The 26,178-nt window shown below is 38.5% G+C and overlaps 1 long non-coding RNA gene across 1 annotated transcript in view; it reads left to right on the forward strand.

Annotated features, from left to right (window-relative positions):
- The window catches only part of LOC129010470 (uncharacterized), a 41,865-nt gene extending 37,374 nt beyond the window's left edge, over nt 1–4,491 (forward strand). Inside the window, exon 5 of the long non-coding RNA XR_008493004.1 lies at nt 3,798–4,491. This is a non-coding gene — a long non-coding RNA (uncharacterized LOC129010470). The remainder of the gene's footprint in view (nt 1–3,797) is intronic.
- The last annotated feature ends 21,687 nt before the right edge of the window (nt 4,492–26,178 follow it).

Raw genomic sequence — 26,178 nt, forward strand, 5'->3', positions numbered from 1 at the left:
TCTAGATCTCTGGCCAGGTACTCAAGACTCTGATATTCCCTGCCAAAGTGGCCCTCTGCTTGCTGCTGGGGTTTGCAGAGTCTTCTTCCCCAGATTCATTCTGCTGAGGCAACCTCAGGCCCAAGAGAAAGCAGGAGATTCCTCATGGTGTGGGACAGAGCCAGATGTGGAGAAAACACAGGGACAGGACATGAAGGGGTAGGAGCACCCATCTGATCTCTTGGCTCTATCTTCCCAAATATAGGGGTAGACCTGGATGTCTTTGTATATTTTATACACTGATGTTTCACCTAACACATTATATTAGAACACATAGGAAAGTTTCCTAAGACACTATCCCAAGAATTCTTATGCCTCTGTAGAGTCATTGTTATTGAACATGTGCGGTGCCTGGAGCCAGACAAGCCTAAGCTTCAATATCAATTCTACCTCCACCATTTGTGTGACATTGGACATGTCACTTAAACTTTCTGAGCTTTAGTTTCCCCAACTGAAAAAAAGGAAGTTAAATCAAATCATATGTTCATGACAAAACTTTGAGTGTGATGTTTCCTGTTGCCCTGGAATTAATTGCCAGCACCCAAGGCTGAGGATGAAAGAGGTATTATGAATCCCACATTTAAATGAGACATCAGTGAAATATTCACCAACAATTAAGGCCAGATACCTCCCATAGGACATATAGAGAAACAGCCAAACCCTCTCTGCTACCCCCATCATCACCCAACCTCCTCCCTCAGTCTGTTTCAGTAGAGTCCTGGGAAGAGTAATTTAAAAAGCATGAGGAATGCAAGAAATAATATACAGTAATTGAAAAATGCATACACAGCAGAAAAGCAATAGGCGAAACACTGGCAAAAAAAAATATGTGGAAAATAATAGACCTGGTATTCCTAATGAGCCATAAAGTAAATGGCAGCGATATGAAATGATTAAATTTAAGACATAATTCTTTTCAGGCTCTTGCACCTATGAAGTAAGCCTTCCTTTTTAATCATGCTGGGCACATGCACTAAGAGAAACACGGACCTGTTTTTAACCCTTGATGTTGAGAACTCAGAGAAAAGGTGAAGAGATTATCAACTAACTGGGGAAAGCTATGTAAAAAGGACTAAGGAAACAATATTCAGGAAGGAGGAATACAAGAGGAGTAGAAACAACTTTTTTCTCTTCTTCAAGTACCTGAAAGTGTGATTTTTTTCAGAGCTCTGTTGTATAGTCTTTTTTTTTTTTTTTTTTTTGAGACAGGGTGTCTTGCTCTGTCATCCACGCTGGAGTGCAGTGGTGCAATCACAGCTTATTGCAGCCTTGACCTCCTGGGCTCAAGTGATTCTTCCACCACAGCCTCCTGAGTAGTTAGGACTACAGGTGCACACCACCATGTCCAGCTAATTTTTGTGCGTGTATTTTTATAGAGACGATGTTTCAACATGTTGCCCAGGCTGCTCTTGAACTCCTGGGCTCAAGCGATCCTCCTGCCTTGGCCTTCTGAAGTGCTGGGATTCCAGGCCTGGGCCATAGCACCCAGCCTGTATAGTTTTTGAAAAAGACAACATTGGAGGAATTGAATTTCTTTAGCAGTAGTAGGATTGAGGACAATGATATATAATTATAAACCAGAAATATAAAAGAACCTTTGCCATTATATTCTTTTGGCACTTTCTATGGGACAATTGTCTATAAGCTAAAGTACAGAGCAAACTGTCTTATTACCAAGATGAATTGGCTGTAAAAATGCTCTCATTGTAAGTTGTTTATCCAAATTAGGTAGACAGTTTACTGATCAGAAGATTGAAATAGAGCAATTCAACACCTGATGCTAGTGGAAATATTTCAGCTTTGTGTTCAAATCCTGGCTCTTACCTAGTAGCTGCACAATTTTAGGTGTCACTCAAAATTGCTGGGCCTAGTTCCTTCCCAGAAGAAAGAGAAATCACATTGTCTGCCTAGCAGACAGTGTTGGGAGGGTAAAAAATGACTCCAAATTCAAAGGACCAAGATTGTATCTTGCAGAGTAGAAATGCTCCCTCTTTGCCAGTTATTCCTGCCCCAGTAGTTTTGAAATTCTACCCTACAAATAAAATGGGCAGTAATACTGTGCCAATTATAGAACTTATAATAGTAATAAATCTTGACATATTAATATCTTTTATATTCAAGACAAATTTCTAATTCTTATACCTTTAAAAATTGCTGTAATTTTACTTATATATTCGAAAAAAATGAGGCCTATAAAATTCCAGTTACTAATTTTTATTTATTTTTATTTATTTATTTATTTAGCACTACAGATAGAACCAGCCATCAAATCTAGCTTTCTCCTATTTGGAAAAAGTGAGTTCTCCTTTTAATTTGATTAATAAATAATTAAAGAGAAGAAAAATGGCTTTGACACAGATACTCTCTTAAATTGATCAAGTGGTTACTTTTGATTAACTCAGAGGTTAATAACTGAAGGTTTTGCTTCTTTGTGTGGATGTTGGTGGTGTTGCCACACCCAGATCCGCTGCACCTGCTACGGTGCCACCCCTCAGTTGCTGAGATGACAGCTGTTCACAGCTCACACCTACCCCATCTCTGGAGAATTTCCTTCTTCAAGCCTGAGGGGTTATGTCCATCCCACCCCAGCCTTCTACAACCCACAGCTAATGACAGTCTGACCGGGAGAAAATGGTGGAGCATTTGCCTCAAGGCAGGACCCACCATGAGGTGCAATTTATGCTCCAGAGCTCTGCTCCCCATGGATTGAGGCTGAACCTACTCTTCAGCTGAGACCACATTCCTGCTTAGCTCCTTCCCTGCCCTGTCCTATTCTCTTCTCTTTCTTCTCTTGAAGGCGCTTCTTACCTAAAACAGCTCCACCTGAATTCCTGTCACAGGTTCTGTTCCTAGGAAATCCAACCTAAGATGCTGGAGAAATGAGACGATTCGTGATCAATTTTATTTTTGTAAAACATTCTAAGAATGAAAGTTAGGATTCAGTTATAATGCAAAAAGGGAAAACACTTAAAACTCAGAGTTCTAAAACAATTTTAAATTTCATTTCTGTCATTTGAAATCAGACAAATTATAAGAATTTAAAGGGAACCTTAAAATGTTGAAAGCATTCCTACTGCATTTATCACAGATCAATAATGTGATAAAACAGAAATTTGCCACATAAAACAGCCCATTAAGTTTCTCAATGTTATTAATAACACCATTAGGGAAAAATATTTTCCCCACCTCTATACCCACCCATGCTTTTGAGCCTCTTGTTTTTTCTGTTTCCAAAGTTTAGAGAGAACAATGGTGACCTCCAGTGGCCAATAAGGCAATTTTTGGTCAAAACTCCCAAATTAAGTCACAGAGATACTGCGCCCTAATGTTCATAGATTTTTTTTTTTTTATAGTTTGCACAATGTGTTAACCTCTATTGATACACTGTTAAAGATTTTAGAACTCAAATATCCTCTTTTTAATCACAAGCCTAAAGTAGAGTATCGCTTAGAACACCATCCAAAGTTTTTAAAATAAACTGAGATTATTCCAAAGGAGTATGGGATTTTAAACCCACAAATAATGAGAAAATTAAATGAGAGAAATTAAGGTCTTAACATACTAAATTACATTATTTCTAATTTCTATGGTGTTTTGTTATTGGGTGAAAATACATTTTTAAGTACCATGTTACAACTAAACATGAATAACCCATTGCTAAATACTGACCCAAAATACTACGTCTGATTTGCCTACTTTCATTTAACTGAAGAAATATGCAACTGAAACTAATGGTCTTTATTTTATTTTTTTTGTAGAGACAGGGGTCTCCCTGTGTTGCCCAGGATGGTCTTGAACTCCTGGTCTTCAAGCAATCTTCCTGCCTTGGTCTCTCAAAGTGCTGGGATTACAAGTGTGAGCCACCATACCCGGTCATAGTGCTCTTATAAAATGCATCATCACATTTATTTTATAAATTCAGAAACAGAAGTCTGTATAGATAAGTTTTGAAGTTACTAGGGACCTGGAAATCATACTGAAGATGTCTGCAGCTAAAAACTCAGGAGAGTTCCCAGGCTAGAGGGGTCAGGAGATGAATAAAAACGTTAACCTCAGCTGATCACAATGAGGTTAGTCACACTACTAATTAAAGATACTACAGATCCTAGGACAATGGTCAGAAGATGAGTGACTATACTTTTCTGTTTGCCCTTGGAAAATCGAGGGCTGACTTTTCTACGTGCTCAGTCGTGCTCAGATAACCTAAATTGATAGAGAGAAAGCTAGCAGAGGATAAGATAAACTAGTTAACTATAAATAAGATTTTGCTGTTGGAGAATTTTCTCGTTGCTCTGGTTTTAGATAGCGGAGGAAGCCAAAAAATATCTGCTTTAAGTTACCAGGAGTTGAAGTTCATCCCCGCTGAAGTTAACGGGTTGCTTCTCTTTTTCTGGTGTATTCTTACTTTACTGGTGAAGAGAAAATAAATTAATTAATACCTTATTGTTAAAAGGACTGTAGTGGGAGAAACTCTTTTATAAACTATGTGATTTTGTATGATTTTCTGATAGAAAATATTTGATCAGTGAATTGTCTTTAGACTCCGGATATCCACTGGTCAAATATTGTTTATCTTCTTGGAGTGCTTTGGCGGGCTTTCTTTCCTTAGGAAATGAGTTGGAAAACATCAGTGATACTTCAAAGCCATAGCTTGAGGTTATCATCTGATTTATGAAATGACTATTTCCATCATTTATCAGAACACAGAGTCCTTCCTGTGGAATTGGAATCCTAGTATGTAAATAAAATTGGGGAACTGCTGATTACCACATCATTGTAGGAAACAACTGAACGAAAAGGTCCAAAATGACAAGAGTTGGATTTTTTTTTTTTTTTTGGGCGGGGGGCCGGGGATGGAGTCTCCCTCTGAAGCCCAGGCTGAAGTGCAGTGGCATGATCTCGGCTCACTGCAACCTCCGCCTCCCGGGTTCAAGCGATTCTCCTGCCTCAGCCTCCCTGAGTAACTGGGACTACAGGAGCGTGCCACCACGCGTCCAGATAATTTTTTTTTTTTTTTTTTTTTTTTTTTTTTTTTTTGTATTTTTAGTAGAGATGAGGTTTCACTGTGTTGGCCAGGCTGGTCTCAAACTCTTGACGCAAGGTCAAGAGCCTCGGCCTCCCAAAGTGCTGTGATTACAGGCGTGAACCACCGCGCCCGGCCCAAAATGACAAGAGCCTTTTAACATCTTTGTAAGGTACGGGAGATAATTTGACGAATTTAACATTTTGGAGATTGGGAAACACAACCTGTTTTTCTTAATTTATGTTCAGGGATATACTTTACCAAATGAGGTCATTAACTGTCTCTCTAACATGTCCATAGATTTTCCCCATTTCTTAATTTTCCTTTCCCTCAACAACAGGAAGTCAGGAAAAGTGGATCTCATTCTCATGTATCTCTGTCTTGTTATTTGAGCTTTGGAAAGTCACAGAACCTCTGTAGTCTTTAGATTTCCCACCCCCTAAATGAGAATCATAGGTCAGGAAACCTAAACATTAAAAAATAAAATAAAATAAAATTCTGATGCTGCCCTGAGAGATTCTGATGCAGGCGATATTTGTGAGCTTGGGAAATGAAGATATATATTAATAGATAGCTGTCTAGGTGGTTTCCATTAAGAGCCAGTCTTTGGCACTGCTGGGTAATATTAGATGATCTCTGAGGACTTTTACAGACTTATGAATATAAAGTCTATTCTTCAGTAATAGTAAATTTTGATGCAAAATAGTTTTCTTACCTCAAGAATGTCAATTGTTCAAATGGTAACTTCCAAGTCATTATGCATATTCTTGGTAATATCAAATGTCCAGTCATCTCAATGGGAAAGGAGGGAGGAAAGAATAGAAAAAAAATCAAATCAGTTAAACCTGGGTTTGGGGGACTGGCCAGACATTACACAGAATGAATTTTTGATTTTTCTTTAGTTGTGATGTTATGTAAATATTTCAATGGGGGGTCTCATCAGAATATAAATGGTATACTTAACTGAGAGTAACAAAGGAAAGTTTTACAAAAAGACTACTCTGTTCAAATATGGACAGGGTGAAAGGAAACCAGAAAGTGAAGATGCAGTCCCCTGGGGCTAGCATCAAGGAGGAGCTATTAATTACTCTCCTGAGCCTAAGGGAAAAGAGGAAGGAAACATTACCAGGATAAAGAGATTTAAGGCTGCTCAGTGAGAGCTGTTTTGGTCGAATAACAAAGCCAACCTGAAGTAATCTGACAGGAAAAAAGTCGAAGGACTGCATCCCTGGCCTCAATTTTCTCTTTTCCAATGTGCTTTTGATGCCTAGTGCCTCCCATTGACTGATTCTAAATCTAAGAGGAAAGGCAAGGGCTGTGCAATGCCTATGTAAAGACAATCCCCTGAGGGCACAGAGGAAGAAGTGGAGGGACACAGAGGGTAGGAAGAAGTGGAGGGACACAGAGCGTAGTTAAGCTGCAAAAAGACCCAGCTCCTCCTCAGTGGTTTCAAACGTCCACAATGTGAACATTCTTCTGTAATGTTGTTTCTTGACTTATTCACAAGAATGCTTCCTATTTAGCTCCATAATCCAGCTCAGATGACATCTGATCTGTGAAGCTGTCCTCGCCCTTTGCCCACAAACCCATCTGTGTGTGACCTCAAAACCAACTTTTAAAATTGCTCTTTTCATATCATGTTATAGGCCTGCATCTGAATTATTATTGAATTGCCCATATTTTCAATAATCCAGGGCAAAATGTCCTTGAGGATTTGGTTGAGTCAAATTAAGGGGTCTGATAGAATAGACTGTTAATATATTTGTTCTTTGTTTTGTTTTGAGATGGAGTCTCGCTCTGTCACCTAGGCTGGAGTGCAGTGGCAAGATCTCGGCTCACTGCAACCTCTGCCTCCTGGGTTCAAGCCATTCTCCTGCCTCAGCCTCCCAAATAGCTGAGATAACAGGAGCACACCACCACATCCAGCTCATTTTTGTATTTTTAGTAGAGACGGGTTTTTGCCACTTTGGCCAGGCTGGTCTTGAACTCCTGACCTCAGGTGATCCGCCAACCTTGGCCTCCCAAAGTGCTGGGATTACAGGTGTGAGCCACTGTACCTGGCCTCTCTTCTTCATTTCTAACTCACCATCTTCAACCCACTTTTTTCCCAATCTCCATGAAACTTAATGTCCATGTCACTAAGTTACTTGAAATATGATAATTCTATGTAAATGAAGGATTGCTTTCTTTTCATATACCACATTTTTAGTCATGTTTTCCTGTGGATCAATTACTGCTTTATGGGTAAATTCACATCTGCTGAATTTGGAAAGCCTCTACTAAATAACATTGTAAACCATTTCTTAGAAATAATTACTTTTGATAGACATACTTGTTTTTGTGACTTGACCATTTATTTCAGATACTTTTGAATGATTTTATTTGTAAATTATGGTTAAATGATATCTTGTATGTAAAGACATTAATGTAATACCTGATTTATAAAAAAAGCTATCAACAAAAAAGCAACAATTATTATGTTTGGCAGTGCTAACAATAGCTTACACTTGTAAAACTGTAGTATTTTATGGCAATTTAATACATATTATCTCATTTACTCCCATGAAGTAGATATTATCAGGACTTTCACATTATTGAAAAGATTGAAACAGATTACCTGAGTTTCCCAAACAAGATTACATAAGAGAAAAGCAACAGATTCCACTTTCAAATTCAAATTCCAAGTTGGAAAGCTGAATTTGAAAGTGGAATCTGTTGCTTTCCTCTTATGTGATATTGTTTTTGATTTCCAAGTCCGCTGACATTTCACTATATTGTTTCTCTACGGAGCAATTGGCTTGTGTACTTCTGTGCACATGTTTTGTCCTAATATTATATTTTTTCTCACCCCTTTGAATTCATGATGCCCTAAATATGGAACCAAATTCTTCTCAGCCTCTAGAACTTAAGAGGGTCCCCTGTAGGGGGTGCACGTATTGTCATGATAAACCAGGTTATCTTCTTATATGGACCATTGTTCTAATTATAAGACTCTTGAATTTTCTTGGCAGTTACTGCCTCTCTGGGTCAAAGTCTTAATTCATTACAAGGAATTGAATTTCTTCTGAATTTGGAGATCTCACTTGTTGTTGCCATCTGTTATGGACTAAACTGTGTCCTCCTCAACCCACCAAATTCATATGTTGAAGCTCTAACCCCCAGTGCCTCAAAATGTGATTGTATTTGGAGATATGGCTTTAAAGAGGTCATTAAATTAAAACAAGGCCATTAGGTTGGACTGTCTTAATCTGTTTTGACTGCTAAAACAAAATATTATAAACCGGGTGCCTTATAAACAACAGGAATTTATGTTTCACAATTCTGGAGACCAGGAGGTCCAACATCAAGTTGCTGGTAGATTCTATGTCTGGTGACAGCTGCTTCCTGATTCATGAATAGATACCTTTTCACTGTGTCCCCACATGGTGGAAGGCAGTTGTTTTTTTTTTGTTTGTTTTGTTTTGTTTTTTGTTTGTTTGTTTTTGAGATGGAATTTCGCTCTTGTCACCCAGGCTGGAGTGTAGTGGTACGATCTTGTCTCACTGCAACCTCTGCCTCCCAGATTCAAGTGGTTCTCCTGCCTCAGCCTCCCCAGTAGCTGGAATTACAGGCACCCGCCACCACGCACATCTCATTTTTGTATTTTTAGTACAGACGAGGTTTCATCATGTAGGCCAGGCTGGTCTCGAACTCCTGACCTCAAGTGATCCGCCCACCTCGGCATCTCAAAGTGCTGGGATTACAGGCGTTAGCCACCGCGCCCGGCTGGAAGGGAACCTTTTTTCAGAGCACTAATCACATCCAAAAGGGCTTGTCCATTATCGTATCAATGGGTTAGGATTTCAACATACAAATTTTGGAGTACATACACATTCAGTTGACTGCAAACCCCTCTCAGATGCTCAAAAGATGATGCTGCTTTGCTCTTTTGAGTCATAGAAACATAAAGTTGTGAGAGGGAAATAAATCTGGGGACCCCCAAATCACTAAGCCAAAGGGAAAAGTCAAGCTGGGAACTGCTTAGGGCAAACTTCCCTCCCATTCTATTACTAAAAAGGAAAGCTACTAAGTTGGAAAAGCTACTTACCTCCCTCTCAAGGAATTTCCTTGTGGACAAAGGACAAACAGAACTCAAAGTCATCCCTCTGCTCACTGAGATAATGTATATCTGATCGCCTCCTTTGGAAAAGCTAATCAGAAACTCAAAAGAATGCAACCATTTTTCTCTTACCTTCCTATGACCTGGAAGCCCCTCTCCACTTTGAATTGCCCCTCCTTTCTGGATGGAACAAATGTATATCTTACATATATTGATTGATGTCTCACGTATCCATAAAATAAATAAAACCAAGCTGTTCCCCAACCATTTTGGGCACATGTTGTCAAGACCTCCTGAGGTTGTGTCACAGGTGTACGTCCTTAACTTTGGCAAAATAAACTACCTAAATTGACTGAGACTTGTCTCAGCTATTTAGGGTTCACAAAGTGTTGGCGAGCTAGTCAGAAAAATGGGGCTCTCTACCTGATCGTCTTGCCATTTTATGAAAGCCAAAGAAAGATATTTCAAAGAGAAGGGCTGGGCAGTCTGTGAGTCACTATTACTCTTTGTTTCTCAGTGGTCCGAGAGTACTAATATTTACGTAGCTGCAGCTGAATCACTGATGTGCAGCCCACTGGGTCCCTGCATGGTGCCCCCTGCCATAATGGGTTGACAAGACCATGAGGTAGAGCTTGGGAGGGAGGCTTGGGGGCTGCAGGGCATATTAAAACTTCAGTAAAATCACTCTTATAAAGCAACTGAGCCCAAAGGTAGTACAGCTGTTTCTGTTCCTCTTGCAATATGTCAATCAGACTGCCTCACCTGCAAAAGTACCTTTCAATTTTATTTCTTCCATCTCCTAAGCTCTGATTTGCGATTTCAAGTTTTACCAGAAGAGGAATCATGGGTCTTGGAGACTCCCCTGTTTTATGTTTATTTTCTGATTCCCTTTTGTGTTCATTAGGTAATGATCAGTTTTCCTAATGCTTCATTTCACATTTCTTTTTTTCAGCTATACATCTTACAACATTTCCCTGAGGTAAAATAACCCCAGTCAAAATTCCTATAAAATGGTTTTGTATATATATCAAATCAGTATAAACAACATTATGATTAGACACTTAGCCCTTTCTAAATGAGTACTGACACTCCTGTTTATGTACCTTAAATGAGCTTTGGTACAACAAAATCCTTTTAAGCATACTCTTATTCTAAAAATTTTTCTCTGAATGTAAAGAATTCCCATTTTTATTCATTCATGTGAATAAAATGGGAATAACAACACAATTATTTGTTAAATATCTATCATGTTCCTGGTACTCTTTTAAATGCTGGGCGCACAGCAGTTGGAAAGATAAAATACTTGCCCTTGAAGAGTATACAATTTGTTGGTAGTGAGATGAGAAAAGCCAATAGAAGTACATAGACTATTTATCTAAAGCAGTCGCTCTCAGTGTGGTCCCAGTACCAAAGACATCTGTATCACCCTGACCCTCATACAAGTTTATGAGGAACTTGTAAAAAATGAAAATTACTGAGCTCACCCCAAAACTTTTGTACCAGAAACTCGGGGTTGGGACTCAGCAGCCTTTGTTTTTAACAAGCCCTCTTGTTGCTTTTGATGCATACTCAGTTTGATTGTTTTTGTTTGTTTGTTTTTGTTTGTTTTGAGACATGGTCTTGCTCTGTCACCCAGGCTGTAGTGAAATGGTATGATCTCCACTCACTACAACCCCTGCCTCCCAGGCTCAAGCGATCCTCCTGTCTCAGCCTCGTAAGTAGCTGAAATTACAGGTGTGTGCCACTGTACCCAGCTAATTTTTGTATTTTTTGTAGAGATGGGGTTTTGCCATGTCTCCCAGGCTGGTCTTGAACTCCTGGGCTCAAATGACTTGCCCACCTCAGCCTCCCAAAGTGCTGGGATTACAGGAGTGAGCCACCATGTCCAGCCTTCACAATTAAGTTTGAAAACCACTGAACTACAATATAAGACTTAAGTGTTGGCTTAGTACTGGGAGACTTGTTTAAAAAGGGCTAAGAGGGTCTTGTGGGTTCAGGGAAAACTTCTCAAAGAAGTTATTTCTAAGAGGAGGATTGCAGGATTGGTAGAAATTGGCTGGGCAAAGGGAAGGCAGGGTGGGCAGAAATGAGAGGATATGCTGAATCAGGCTAGAGGTGCAAAATAGCAGAGCTTATTCAGAATTCAGGAAGGGTTCAGGGAGGCTGGGACTGCCATTGGTGGAGAATAAGGAACAGTTAACACCTCTTATCAAAGAACAGGCAAAGCCTACCATCTATCACATCTGCAGGTAACAGAACAGTAAAAGTAATAGCTGCTTCAGCAGTGACCAGTAGGTTTTTTCCATCAGGAAGGTCTGCAAGTCAGAATAAAGTGAGTGGGGAAAGAGGCACAGTTGTGCATGTGAAGTTAGAGGGCCTTTGGAGGTCTATCCATGCAGGGAGGCAGGGAGTGAGCAGGAGGGACAACTCAGATAATACTAGGATTCTCATCAAGAGGATGATGTCTTAGTCTTATTGGGCTGCTACAACAAAATACCATAAACTGGGTGGGTTATAAATATCAGAAATGTATTTCTTACAGTACTGGAGTCTGGAAAGCCCAAAATCAAAGCACTGGCAGATTTGGTATCTGATGAAGGCTGTTTCCTGCTTCATGAACAGTTAGTTTTTTCACTGTGTCCTCACCTGGTAGAAGGATGAGGGATGTCTTTAGGGCTTCTATTATAAGGGCAGTAATCCCATTCACTGGAGATTTGATCTCACCTCCCAAAGGCCCCAGCTACAAATACTCTCACCCTGGGGATTCGTTTTCAACAACAACAACAAAAATTTTGATGACATACAAACATTCAGAGCATAGCACTAGGCCCTCATCCAATCTGACTGGTGTCCTTATGGAAAAGGAGATTAGAACATACTAGGGGACACCAGAATATGAGCACACAGAGGAAAGACCACGTGAAGACACAGGAAGAAAGCAACCATCTGCAAGCTGAAGAGAGAAGTCCCAAAGAAACCAAACCTGCTGACACCTTGATCTTGGACTTCTAGCTTCCAGAATTGTGAGAAGATAAATTTCTGTTGTTTGAGTCATCACATCTATGGTACTTGATTATGGCAGCCATAGCAAAGTAAGACACCATCCTCTTGAGGATGGATTGCATGAGCCTTATGCAATTAGTATGAATGTACTGGAAGATGATGGCATCACTCGAACTGAAATCCAATTTGTGAACATACCATCTGACTCCTGATACTTCTGGGAAATAATATTAAGTGAAGAAAGATAAAATGCCAAGAGGTGAGTTCTAAAATTGTTTGGATTAGTGGCATTAGATTTCTCTTCCAGATCCCTTATTCCTATGTCTGTCCTACAAATTCTAACACAGGGTGAAAGGTTGGAGATAACGTGAATATCTTGCATTTCGCAGCCTTTAGCATAAGGAATGCCTACACATTGTATATCTTCTGTCAGAAAATGTTTCTATATCCAGTTTCCCATGTTGTCTCCTTGCCTTTTGATATTAATGACTACATTTCTAGCAAAGTTTGCAGAAAGTAGGGGATGATTTTTATGGAGATTTAGTCCCAGAGGTTAATGGGGTTGTGCATTGTGTGAAGAGTAATGCCTTTCAGTGGTGACAAAGTAATGCTCAACAGCTTTCAAGCCACTGCATCCATCATCAATTTGGGCTGTGGTTTGTTACTGACATGAAGTGTAATATAGGGTCCTCCAGAAAGCATCATGATTCCGTTTCCCACGGTAACCCCAGCAGCGCATGTCAGACAACATCTGGGCTTCACAGCTATGAGGTTTACAAGAAGCCTGTGCCCATGCCTCTTTTCAAAGGTAATGTGCTGAACAGTACATACGCTCCTTTGACCAACACACTGTGGCACCACAGGCACCAACCACAGGGTGATGGGTCCTATAAAATACCCAATCAGCTATTTTATTATTTTAATCAAAGGAAGTATGACGTTGACATTGCAGTAAGTAAAGGATAGTACAAAACTAGACCCTGACATGGACATTAGTTCTTACACCCAAATTGGAAAACCAGCTGATTAACAAAGGACTTTTCTGAAACAAACCAAGTCATTATGCACCAAGACAAACTACAGTTGTCATTCGACTTTTAAAGACTCCGCAGAAGGCCAGGGGTGTTCCAATAGCCCCTTACCCTCCCCCTACCAAAAAAAGGGTAAGGGATTTTCGCAGCATTTTTTCTAATAGTCCTGTGTTTAAAATGGATGTTTAAAAGCATTCTTTTGTCATTCTGTCAGTCGTAACCAACAAATCATTCTCACTGAGAAATTACAGAGGCTTTCAAGATGCATGAAAGAGAAAAGAGTTGCCACTGGAAGGAGGGGGCAGCTGTAAATAAGACCCCTTAGGCATGCAGCTGTAATGAGGACTATTCACAGTGCCACTTCATGCCTTTGCTTTCTGCTCACTTATTCCGGACATATTGCTTAAGAGCTCTGTAATCTTTGGGGTTTGAAAAATTTATAGTTATGTGACCAACACCCAGCCCCATCTCCTTCTGGATTGTTCTACATCTAACTATACTACAGATTTTCACATGATGAATGATCTTGGATGCTAATGAAAAGGAATAGTTCACTCAGATCTGTAGATTCCCTCACTTTACTAAAATAATATGCTTCTACGTCAAGTTTCAAAATGGTTTGCATTTGTTTGCCCTACCTATGTTTTCCCTCAGCTTCTTTACATATTTTTCCTTAGTGTAAAATCTATAATAATAGCTTCTGATGTTTTATTAAAAATATAAGGGATATTTGGATTGTGTTATTTTATTCTGAGGTCTATTATTACACTTTCCAGTATTTCCTTTTGAAAACATAATTAAGTTTATTCTTATAATATAATGTAAATACAATTATTTTCTCATTTGGGGAATATATTTTAGAGTAGCTATTATCAGTATACAATATTACTTTTATTTGTTTATAAAAGCCAGAGGAATTAAGACAGTACAAATTCCATGTTCCATTTTTAATCCTCATAGTTCTTTGTAGGATTAGCCACATTTTCCTTCCTTATTTATTTCATAATTTGAAAAACCATAATGACATCTACTTGATCTTGAATTGCAATAAAATTTTCATTTTTGTCATAGCATTTACCTCATTTTAGATAAAATTTGACTTAGATGGTTTGGTTTTAAATTGTTGCTGTTGTTTTCATTTGTAAGCTTCCTGGCAGCCTGTACACTAAAAATTACGAATATCACTTGTCCTTGCACAAAGTTTCCCTCTAATTTAAATATTTTCCCTCAGACTTCCCCTTATTCCAACTTGGGACATCCTCATGTCATTAAAGATTTTGATTTCCTAAAAAGTCCTCAAAATTTTGTAGAAAAGCACTTTACTCATTACTAACCTAGTATTTACACATATGATTCTAATTTTTTTCCCATGTTTTAAGGCTTTTATAGTAATATTACACAAATGGTCTGCCTAACAGCCAATCATTTCCAAGATAAAAAACGGGCCAAGAGACAAATGACAGGCAATTATTAAGCCTGTTAAGGAGAAACTGTTAAGCCTAGAAGAATATTGATACAAACTGACTTTCTGCACAGTGTACTCAACAAAGCTAACATAATTCACACCAGAGATTCTCTATGGGACCATAAATTAATCAGATTGAAAAGATGGCAACCCAGGAACACAATAAATTGTTCTATGGCATAGTAAGGCACCCTCCACATTCTTATTTTCAATGGCACAATAAGACACATACACACACATCTGACAAAGAATGAATAATTTTGGAAAAAGCTGCCATGTTTTCAGTTTAATCTACAGACAGAGAGAGAGACAGAGAGAGAGAGAGAGGAAGAGGAGGATCCTATATTCACTCCTAACTGTAAGTTTGGAAGTGGTATGAGGGATTTGGGAGTGAGGAAAAGAGGGCACATGGAAGGAAGAATTGAAACACAGCTCGAAAGCCTGGCATCCATGAGGTGAGAAGAGAGCAGGAGATGCCAGAGTTACCCATTACTGACTTGCCTTACTTCACAGAACACAGGAAACTGTTGCTTCTAAGAAAATATCTATTTCATCATAAAAGAATTACAGCTCTTTTGTACGTATGAATTTAGCCTGTTTTAATTTTGCCTGGCGTTTTGGCTTTGCAAATCTTTAGGTATGAGTGCTAAAGTGTTATTCCAACCATTTCACTCTTTCCCAGTGAATGTTAGAACAATCACCTTTCGATTAATAAACATGCAGTTTTTTACAACTACTATCACAAGTAACAGTTTAGTGTGTAGAAAGAATCAATGGTAAATTTTGGTGTTTCCAGTCGCTCAATATCTCATTTATCCTTTAGGTATCTGGCAAGCTGTCTTTCCCTTTTCTGGTCACCACTCCTCTGGGGATGTAGCCAAGTACAAATTTGCACATTTCTTCTCCCACAAGTGTCTCAGCTCCCACAGAAAAAATCTACATCAAGCATGTTTAAGACGATCTACATGTGAGGTAGAAAGGTTAACACACAAGAGGAGTAACACACTCATTTATTTATTTATTTTTACCTTCAAGGAGTTTAAATACAAACACAAAGAGAAAACTGAAAATAAGCATGATTCTAGAATTTATATTATTGTTATATATTTATTTTTTTAAGTAGATAAGCATAAAACTAAGGAATTGCTCAGATGACCAAGTGTGGAGCAAAAACATCTGACACAGGAAAGTGAGAAAATAAAATGGGGGCCTTGAGTAGAAAAATTTCAGTGGGTTAATTTCTGCTGGCGTTCAACATGTTATGCCATAGCAAACAAATAAGAATCATGCTGGGTCTCAATTTATCAGATTCCTTTAATTTACTAAGACTGCATATTAAACTAAATTGCTAGCAGCTGGTTGTCTACCTCAACCTAACTCAACTCCTGGGAGCAATTACAGAGCTTCTCAAAATCTGTCCCTGTGTGCATCAAATTGATGTTGGAAAGAAAAAGATACCTCTTTCCAAAGTACTTTATTTCAGCCTTTCAAATTCACCTTCTGAAACCTAGGAGACATTCTTTCTAAACACTGTATACGGTATTGCTTAAGACAAGGAAAGTTTTCCCCCAAAACCCTTTGTGCTCCCTTCACTCTGGTAGAATTTTTCGTAAGTTCTTTGGCCTATGCCCACCATATACTAGGTCACCCTTGCTCACAGAAGGCCACAGCAAGCTCCTTCTGCAAGCCCACGATGGAATCGTAAATCTTTACAACTTATTGAAGTCTTCCAGATTTTTCAATATGCCCATGATCCAGACTTTTTGCTTGCATGTTTAAATGGTTGCCTGATGGCTTGCAACAAGAACTAGAAAGGCATTTTTCTTAAAATAAGCAAACAACCATGGCAAATGAGGTCATATTCCCAAACTTAAATAATAAATATTGCTAAAATCTACAACCTGAAGCATATTTTAAGAATTAGATATAGATTTGGGTTTTTTCTTTCTTTTTCAGGAAGGGGTCTCCCTTCCTGCCAATAAAAATTACTTTGTGTTGTAAAACTTGGGTTCAGCTTGTCTCCTCCTTATATAAGCCCAGTTGAATAGACTGCTGAGGGAAAATCAAAGTTTAAGAGCCTGGCTTTTCCCGTTTGGCAACTTTCATTTCCTGATAATATCGGATAATTAACAAATTGTGTGTTTGAATGCCCTGTCTCTTGAAGCGCATTTGGGAAAAATACTTCTTGTGCCCTCTGAGTAATGGCTTAAATGGAAGAACGTGCTCAAAAGAATGCTTTTTCTCAATGCATAAAACACACTCAGTATTTATTATTTTAATTCCTACACATCATGTGTATACTCGTTCGTGTAATTATATACATATTTAAAGGGCAAGAGGCAAAGATTATTTTAGGACTCTATAATTCATTATGAGCAAGGCATTGAAAATTTCTAACTCAAGATGAAAATTCATAAACATTCTTTGGCAAAAACACCTTAGTATTCTCAATACGGTAACTGACTTTTTTTTTGTGTGTGTGTTATGAAATAACTAGATACTACCGTGCATTGCTTTTGGATAAAAAGGGAATGCTGTTTCTTAGCCTTTCTGCCTCTTTACTAAATGGATAATTCAGGACTGGGAAATGCAGCTCTATTTCTAAGTTTGTTGTTTACGAAAAACACATGCTAATGTAACAGCGTATGAGGAATTAAAGGGAAAATGTCAAACGCGCCGTGACATCCAAAATGCATTTAGCTGTTGGCTTTTACTACCGTGCCTTTCATTCTCCAGCCGACCCCCTCCAAGACCAAGTGTTTTTGGGTGTTGGGCTAAAAATAGCCAGCCAAGCCTAACAACTAGCTTCTGATTGGCTCAGAGCAAAGGCCACTCAGCCAATAAGAGCTTCTGGGAACAAAAGCAATTCTTTTGTGTGTGAGATACTCAACCCACGTCAAAACAGCTTCAGGCTGTAGAAATGATTTTGGTTGAGATTTAACAAGGTAATAATGCATTTCAGCCCTCTGAAAGGTTTGAAGCGGAACAAAGGGAGTAGTGAAATCTACAAAACAAATGGAGCGCTCAAGGCTTTCATGGGATGAATCATCCGGGTGCCTGAGCTACAAACAGTTGCAAGCTCAGAAAAGAAAAAGCGCTAGGATTTTTTTTCTTTCTTCCTGAGATTTTAACTTATTTTTCAAGCGAAAAACAAAACAAAACAAAAACAAAAAACCAACGAAAAGCCATCAAAGGCGTTGTATCTTGACTATGCCCAAATTTGTTATTATGCTTATTTGATGATGAATAAAAAGCAATTCGTCCACGGTTCTCTTAAATCTCACAAAGAGAAAACAAATGTATGTGCGGTAGATAGTAGGTAGTAAAGCTCCCGAAACTTTGGGCTTCCGTTTTTGGGCATCAAAAACAGCCCACGTTTTCAGAGTAAAGGCAGGTCTTGATTAATGCTGTGATAGTTCTCAGGGTAAGCAAATTACAGCAGCACTTGATTGGAGAAAAGCATTAGAGTTTTGGAGGTTTTGGCCACTTTCAAGGCATTGTGCCTCTAGGGGTCGCTGTTGCACAGCGGACGAACCTCTTGAGGGCCTCCTTCCCCCTTTAATAGTCACTAAAAGAAGAAAATGGGCTTGGTAGGCGCCTTTCAGGTAGAACAAAAGGGAGTGGGGAGTCAGTGTTTGAGACCCTTGAGCATGGTTTATGGTCATCACTATGGGACAAAGCATCCCATAACAATGCAGATTACTTTACATGGAAATGAAATGCCATAAAGGACAAAATGTTGCTGCAGTAACCACTGAAAATGTTACATAACACATAGGAGCTCATAGGCCATTTCATGGCCTTAAACTGGCTTTATTGTATGGCAAATAATTAAAAGATGATGTGGTGCTTTATAGGCTTCCTTTTTAGGAAACAGAAGGACCCACACTTCAACCTCTCACATATGAAACCTGTATAGGTTACCAAGTCCTGAAGTTGGCAGAGAAATACAGGTCACAGACTGTTCCCATGTTCTCCTCCCAGAAAACTATGGATTCAATATAACTTTTTCTCTTGAATATAGCTTTTATGATAAACAATTAGTAAATGAATCCTTAATTAAGCTTTATTCCTGATGTGGCACAACAAGACCTAAGAAAATCAAACATCTCAGTAAAACTGAAACATATTTTTATTATCTGATTGGTTATAATCAAGAAGCAATATTTCTGTAACAGTTACCTGTTTAAGGAAACGCATAATCTGTCATAAAATATTGCATTCATCAATTATTGGCCCCAACTGTGTTTATGAGCCTATAATCTTTTGCCATAAAACATGGATGTTGGGGAGAGGGGCTGTAGAGGAGTATCATATTCATTAACCAATACTACAGAAACTAAAAGTGGTAGTAGGCCCTTTTTTTTCTATTACATTCAGTTTATAATAGTTCCCTTTGACAATAATAATAATAAAAGAAAAAGAAAAATCCACCTAGGAATTGTATTCCTAAACAACGAAATCTCCAGAGGACTACGGATATGTAGTTTTCAACATGCAATGTCTGGAAAGAATGTGGGTTCTGTTTCTTTGCAGTAATTCTGTGTGTTTTATAGTCTTTGCTTTATCATCTTGGCCTAGAGCCAGTTAAAGAAATTCATCACCAAATGTGCAACAACCCATGAGAGGGAGTCCAGCATTGAGTTTGGAAATAGAATAAGGTGGTTGTAGAGGAAGAGGCTGAGGCTGGGAGTGATGTATTTCCCTATCTCCTTGAGCCTGTCAGCTATTGAGTTGCTCAAGTCCCAGCCCTGACACCTAGCTGCCCCTGTGCCACCATCAGGATGCCCAGTGAGAGAAGAAGAGATGGGGAAAAGGAAAGAAAACATCCTGTCCCACCTGCCCATGCAGTAAAGAAGACAAGGAAGAATTTGTAGAAGCCAGGGGTGGAGAGTCTTCCCCCAGAGGAGAGAGGCTCATTGGTCATAGGCCCTAGGGCAGTGGAACCAGAGCCCTGGTCCTCAGATGAACGTGGGAGAAGGCAGGATGACTCCAGAGTTGAATATTAGATGTCAGGAGCCCAGAGAAGTGAGAGATGGCTACCAGGAGATGGGACCACAGCTGGGTTCCAAACATGACCAAAGATTCCCAGCTGAGGCTGTTACACAAGCACTTGAGAACTGCCAGATGTCAAGGGGATCTTTTGAATAGTGAAAATATCAGAAGTGACCATGTTAGACAGAACATCACAGACTCTTCCCTGTTTTCAGGAAGATTTAGGGCTCCCAGTCTCTGGTGCTATTTTGAAAAGGCTAGAGGAATTCTTGACAATATGGTAGAATTGAGCCTTGGAGTTAAAAGTAGGTTAGATTAAGATAAATAATACAAAAGCCATTTCTAACATATCTGTGATTTACATTATACAAAAGACCATAGTTTATATTTTCTAACAACTGTGTTATTTATTACTGCATTCGTTCCTCAGTACAATCCTATAATGGAATTAGGACAGGTGTCCTGAACCATTTATGCCTAGTGTTCCATTATTGGAACGCTAAGCATGTGGGAGTTATTTATATCCTGCTGCTCAAGGTCACCACCAAGATCTGATTGCAAAAATTCAAAAAATTGCAGCTTCAGGCATAAATGGGTTAATTAGCATTAACAAAGCAAGTCCTTCTGACTTTTATGTTATTCTTCACAAAACTCTCTGGGATTTGTCGTTATTATAATCTCCATTACATAGACATTTTAAGGTTTTGTAAACACTAAGTTGAGGGACTTGGCAAAGACCATTCAGGCTCTGTCTTCTGTGCTGAAACAAAATTGATAATTGAGATACTTTTCTGAGTAATTTTATTATGAAATCCTCCTCTTATCAGAAATACCTGCATCAATCATGTTTTATTGCTAATTTTGGAAACAGAACAACAGACCTTTGAGAGAGCATTGGCTTGGAAACTAGATTTTGAGATTAACTGTTATGTAAGGACTTAGGATTTTGCTAGTTATAGGTGCCAGGGAGAAATTGGTCATAGCTAGGAAGCTAAAAAATGGAAGCCAAGCTATGTAAAAGACAAGATCCCATAGTCATGCACTAGGTAAAGGGTATGGTCATGAGGACTGGAAGCCCAGTAATTCCAAAATTAGGTGGAAGGGATTTTACAAAAAAGTCTATAATTGTGACGGTATGGATAGACAAGAAATCAAGAATCCTGAGAAGCACAGCTAGAACTGGAAATGGTAAGTAGCAAATCTAAAGTCTAGAAAGTTAGCAGCAAATCTTAGTTATGAATGGCCTAAGTCATATGAAATCCAGATCCTCACAAAGGGAACTGAAGCACCAAAATGGAGGAGGAGTCAATACTGAGGAAATAACTACTTCCTAGGAACTACTGCAGAAGTGCAAACAGCTGTGGATTCTCAGTTCTAGATCAGGAATCATAAGTGAGGGGCACTCCTACCATTGTCCTTTCAGTCACATTTGTGAGCCACCAGGCATCACCAATGAAACACAGCACCCTTTTCTGTGAAATCTGGAAGCGGCCTTAATATCTTTCCAATACAGTGCCCCAAGAAGCCACAGGAAATCAATTGGAATTACAGTTTTGGGTGTATATTAAGCAAACAACTTAACGTAGCCTATAGGAGAATTAGAGTCACAGTTCTATAGAGTGGGGTGACTATACGTCACACATGTCCCAGAATGTTTTGTGTTTACATCTCTTGTTACAACATAATTAATAGCACCCCATTCACTCTCAAAGGTGTCCCAAGTATGGACTATAAATTATATCATCCTTCCATTTACGGGGAAAATAGTAAGACATCCAAGCCCTACTTCTGACTGACCATGTAATCTTAAGGCTATGTAAAACCACTGAATCAAGTCACTGAAGAAAACAGATACCCTGTATATTTGGTACCATGGAGATCACATTTGTTTTATGCATATGCATGATCTGTTTATGGATTCTGGGTCTCAAATTCCCTTCTAAGAGAAATGAATACCTACATTCAAAACTAAAAGGGAGTGATCAGTGACATAAAAAATATTCAATGTGTTTTGTGATCCTTGGGATCAGAGGCTGTGAAATGAAGTAAAGAATATTTTACTTAATATTGTTATATACATTGCAAGAAATATTACTTCAAGTTTGCTCATGTATTTGTTCTCTCAACAAACAATTACAGAATGCCTATGATAAAAGAGCAAATGTGTGGGATAGGTACTGCCATTTCCAGTTTCCTACTCCCATAGTAGACATCACAAATTGATCATGGAACTCTTTCCCTCTCAGAACAGGCTACACATCAGAATCCTTCTCCACGAGTCTTCTTGGCACCCACAGCATTAAACAGAACTTATACTTGAGTTGAGCTCAAGTTTCTGTCCATCCCCAGCCTTGCCCTTCTGCCAGGTCCTTTACTAAATGGTAGAAGTACTGAAAAGCAATCAAATTATTATTGCTTTTGAGAGGCCTCTGGTCTACTGGAGGAGACAGACGAGTGCATGCTTCATTTCAGGGATAGGACTAGGGGATGCTTGTGCACCAGGTGCCAGTACCATCGTTGTCTGCTGATGATGGACCTATATGCAAAACACTAGAAGGATTTTAGATGAGCCTTTGTGCAGTCTAATGAAAGCTTGACAGATAAAAGATACTTACGTTGGAACTTGAAGAGCAGTTAAGGATCAGATCAAGAGGTAAGAGAGTCCAAAACAGAAGAAACAGCATATGCACAACCATTGTGAAATAAAGTGAGAGTAAAATCAGGTGGGGCATGGGAGTGGTGGCAGTGGGGGAGGCATGCTGGTGCAGAAAGGTTTGATTTTAGGGATCAATGTGAAATACAAATTAGAGCTATGTCCACGTTGAAAGCAAATCAGTAGGAGTAAGACATTCACCAGTTATTTGCCTACGTGTAAAATTGTTTTGATGAAGTATTTTTTTAAAATTAATTAAGCTGTAAATAATTCATTACATCAACCCCTCCCCTCCCCCCATTTGGCTTAATGTAGCTACAGATGCAGGTTCCAATATTTCTTGTGCAGTCTTTTACTTATTTCTCCTCAAACTCCTTTCTTAAATTAAGGGCAAACAGCCTTGTCTTCCCTGATACGTCGGTCAGGTTTTTAGGTTTATTTGTTCTTTTATGTTTCTTATCCTACAGCCATGCTACATTTAGCTCCCATGTCTGCATCTAAAATCTAAAACGTACACTTGCTGTCTACAAAACCAAAAAATGCTGTGGTATTTTAGTATGTGGAAGACTCAGTTCATGATTTTTAATGCCCAAATATTATTGAAAATGCAGCTTGTACATTTTTCTACCCACAAGCTCTCCAGATCCATCTTTAGAGTATTTTATAAAGTTCCAGTCTTTGGAGTCATTCTGTAGTTGTGCCTGCCTTTTTCCGTAAAATTTACTTAGCTCTGTGGACTGGTCCTCTCCTAGTTTTAATCCCTATTTGTCCCAGTGTGTATTTATCTAGATTGTACAGCTAGCTTTGGGTTCTATGCTACCTATTCCTCTAGTCTACCAGTAGAATTATCCAGAATTATCTTCTAGTGCACCTCAAGAAGCTCCCATCATCTCCATTGTCCCAAGTCCCATCCCAAGTACTATGGAATTTCCTCTTACCTCAAAATTATGTTCTCTTTAGAAATGTCATTAGTTTTGTAGATCATAAATATCCTGAAATCATTGAGTGTATACCTCTAGGGTGACTATTCATTATTCTGGACTTATAATTTTAACCTAATTATAGAGGCAAAATATTTCTGAATCTATCTATACATGTTATATAGTTGTAGATCTAGAGGTAGCTTTTCTCAAGATAAAAATTAAAAATAAATCTCAGTTCTTTTTTTCAGGCAAAGGTTTCTCTTTTCTAGTTACAATTCTCTGATGACTATAACTGATACTTAAACCTCTGAATATTTTGGGTTCAGTTCAGATAAGCATCTATGACTTTGAATGTTATTTCAACATTTTGAGTACATAGATTAAAAATGTATGAACAAACAGCTCACATCAGATTTTTGCTCTTAGATATAATCATTTCCAGCAACAAAGTATGTGAATGACAAAAGCAGTATCAATTTTATCTGACCTACATGCTTATGAACAGGTTCTTTTCCAAGAGTTTATTTGTAGGTCATTTAGAAGTCCATATCAGCTTTGCTCATTGAAACAGTGCTAAGCTGTGGTGAGGTGCTGAGGCCAGCCTGTCAGAGGCTGGCATGGAGTGCTAAGACTCCTAAAGGGCTTTTGTAGTGGACCCTGAGTTGGGGAACAGTGATAATGATACTTGACATTGATAATTATTCAGCTCTGTATGCTTTCCATGTGTTAACTCATTTAACCACAACCGTATGAGATAGGCACTACTTTCATATGGAGTTAATGAGGACAAAGAGGTTGAGTAGCTTCTACACAGCACTCAACTTGCAGAAGTTGAATTTGAATCCAGGTATTCTGGCTCCAGGGCTAGCGTTCTCAACCACCACTTCTGGAAAGGGGATGAGGAGGATGAGGAGAAGAAACTGCTCAGAACAAATGTGGGTGTGAGGGGAGATGATAACTGGAAGAAGGGATTGAGAAGAATCAGCTGTGAAGGAGGAGATGCTGATCATTAGCAGGGTGGAATTTTGCCTCCATTCCTTCCTCTTATTCTTAACTTTAAAAATCTTCTTTATTATCTTTCATTATCATGTCCTCATTTAGTCTTCCTTTTCTTTTCTTTCTTATACCACAGCAGATTCTACTACTGAAGGTGTACGAGTAACAGGGAATATGGAATTAGAGATGAACTGGGTTAGGGTAACAATTGTCCTGGTTTGCCCCTGCCTTAAGGGGTTACTGGGAACACCAGATATCCAGTTTTAAGACCAGGAAAGTTTCTGGCATATGAGAACTAGGTTGGTCACCTTAGTATGTGTGTGACAGAACCATTGTCACAAGACCCTGTACAGATACAAGGAGGAAGGGAAATGGGAACCAAAAAGAATTCCTCAGGAGCAGTGACCATGGGAAATTTGTGAGAGCTGAACTTCAAGCAGCTGGGGTGGATTTTGAGCTTCAAACTCCCAAGTGCATTGAGAACATTAAGCAAAAGTTTCTGCTTGATCATTTCTCCCCAGTTCTTAAGTACTATTTAGACAGATTAAATTTGGCCCCAAACTAGGTCATGAGGTTTTACAAGAGTGTGGAGGAGAGTGGAAAGCCGCTTTTATCTGATAAAAGCAACTGGAAAAACAACACCGTTAAAAGTTTACTTGTCCTTACAGGAAAGAAATGTCTTATTCAAATTACCCAGGGCCACTTCATGTTGCTTCCTTGTTTAGTGATTGAAGGAAAAAATAACATTGCTATCAACTTAAATTTCACATACAGATAATAAATAGTTTTTGAAATAATTATTAAACATACCGAGAAACAGGCTGAAATACTCTCTAAAATTCTATGCTGTCTACTGTGTTCAGATTTTCTCTATTTCTACAGATTTATTAGTTATCAATTGAGTTACTGTCCTTATCTCCTTAAAACTATAATTTGTTGAGTTTATTTTTTAGTATTTAAAACATTACTAAATGAATTAAACAATTGTTTACCATTGTTGACTTTAAATGAGTATTTTCTATCATGAAAGTACGTTTTGAAGAGATTTACAATGAAAACATTTTCCAAAGTAGCAAAAATATAGCCTTTGACATGAATTAACTGCTTTTCCAAGCACCCTTATGAGACATATTTTTAAATTGTTTTTAGAGGTATTCTAAGTACACAAAGTTTCCGAAACACTCTTAATGAAATGTTTTTGAAGTTGAAAATATAATGGCAAACCAAGGCAGCCTGTCTAGTTAAAACTATAAAAAAACAGTCAAGTAACCTTTCCATCATGTATAATCAAGACACCTTATACCTTATTATATACCTGAAATAATCTATTATATATAAAATAAAATGCTTCAATTCTTCTAGAAAAAAAATTTGAAATGCCCATTAATTCATGAGTTTATCATTAAAATTCTATATTACTATGTGAGGCAAAGCCAGATTTTCTACTGATTTCTTTTGGCACCAAAAAGGAAATAGAAAGAATAAGATAATAAATCCATAGGATCCTCAACTTAAATCATAGTTAATTTATTAGTCAAATCTTGGTGCAATGACAAACAACTCTAAGTTATCAGTGGTTTATGACATCTTAGTCTGTGCATGCTGCTAGAACAGAATGCCATAGACTGTGTGCCCTACAACAACAGAAACTTTATTTCTCACAGTTCTGGAGGCTGGGAAGTTCAAGATCATGGCATTGGCAGATATTGGTGTCTACAGCCTTCGTACTCTACCCTCACGTGGCAAAAGGGTTGAGGTGTCTCTCTTGGGTCTCTTTTAAATGCACACTAATCCTATTTAAGAAGGCCCTGCCCCCTTAACCTAATCACTTCTCAAAGTCCACACTTCCAAATACCATCACCTTGGGAGTGAAGATTTAAATTTTTGGGGGGACATCAACATTCAGCCCTGTAACATAACACATTTAGTTTTTGCTTATATTATATGAGAA

Source organism: Pongo pygmaeus, chromosome 10, assembly GCF_028885625.2.
Source record: "Pongo pygmaeus isolate AG05252 chromosome 10, NHGRI_mPonPyg2-v2.0_pri, whole genome shotgun sequence".
Taxonomy (NCBI): Eukaryota; Metazoa; Chordata; class Mammalia; order Primates; family Hominidae; genus Pongo; species Pongo pygmaeus.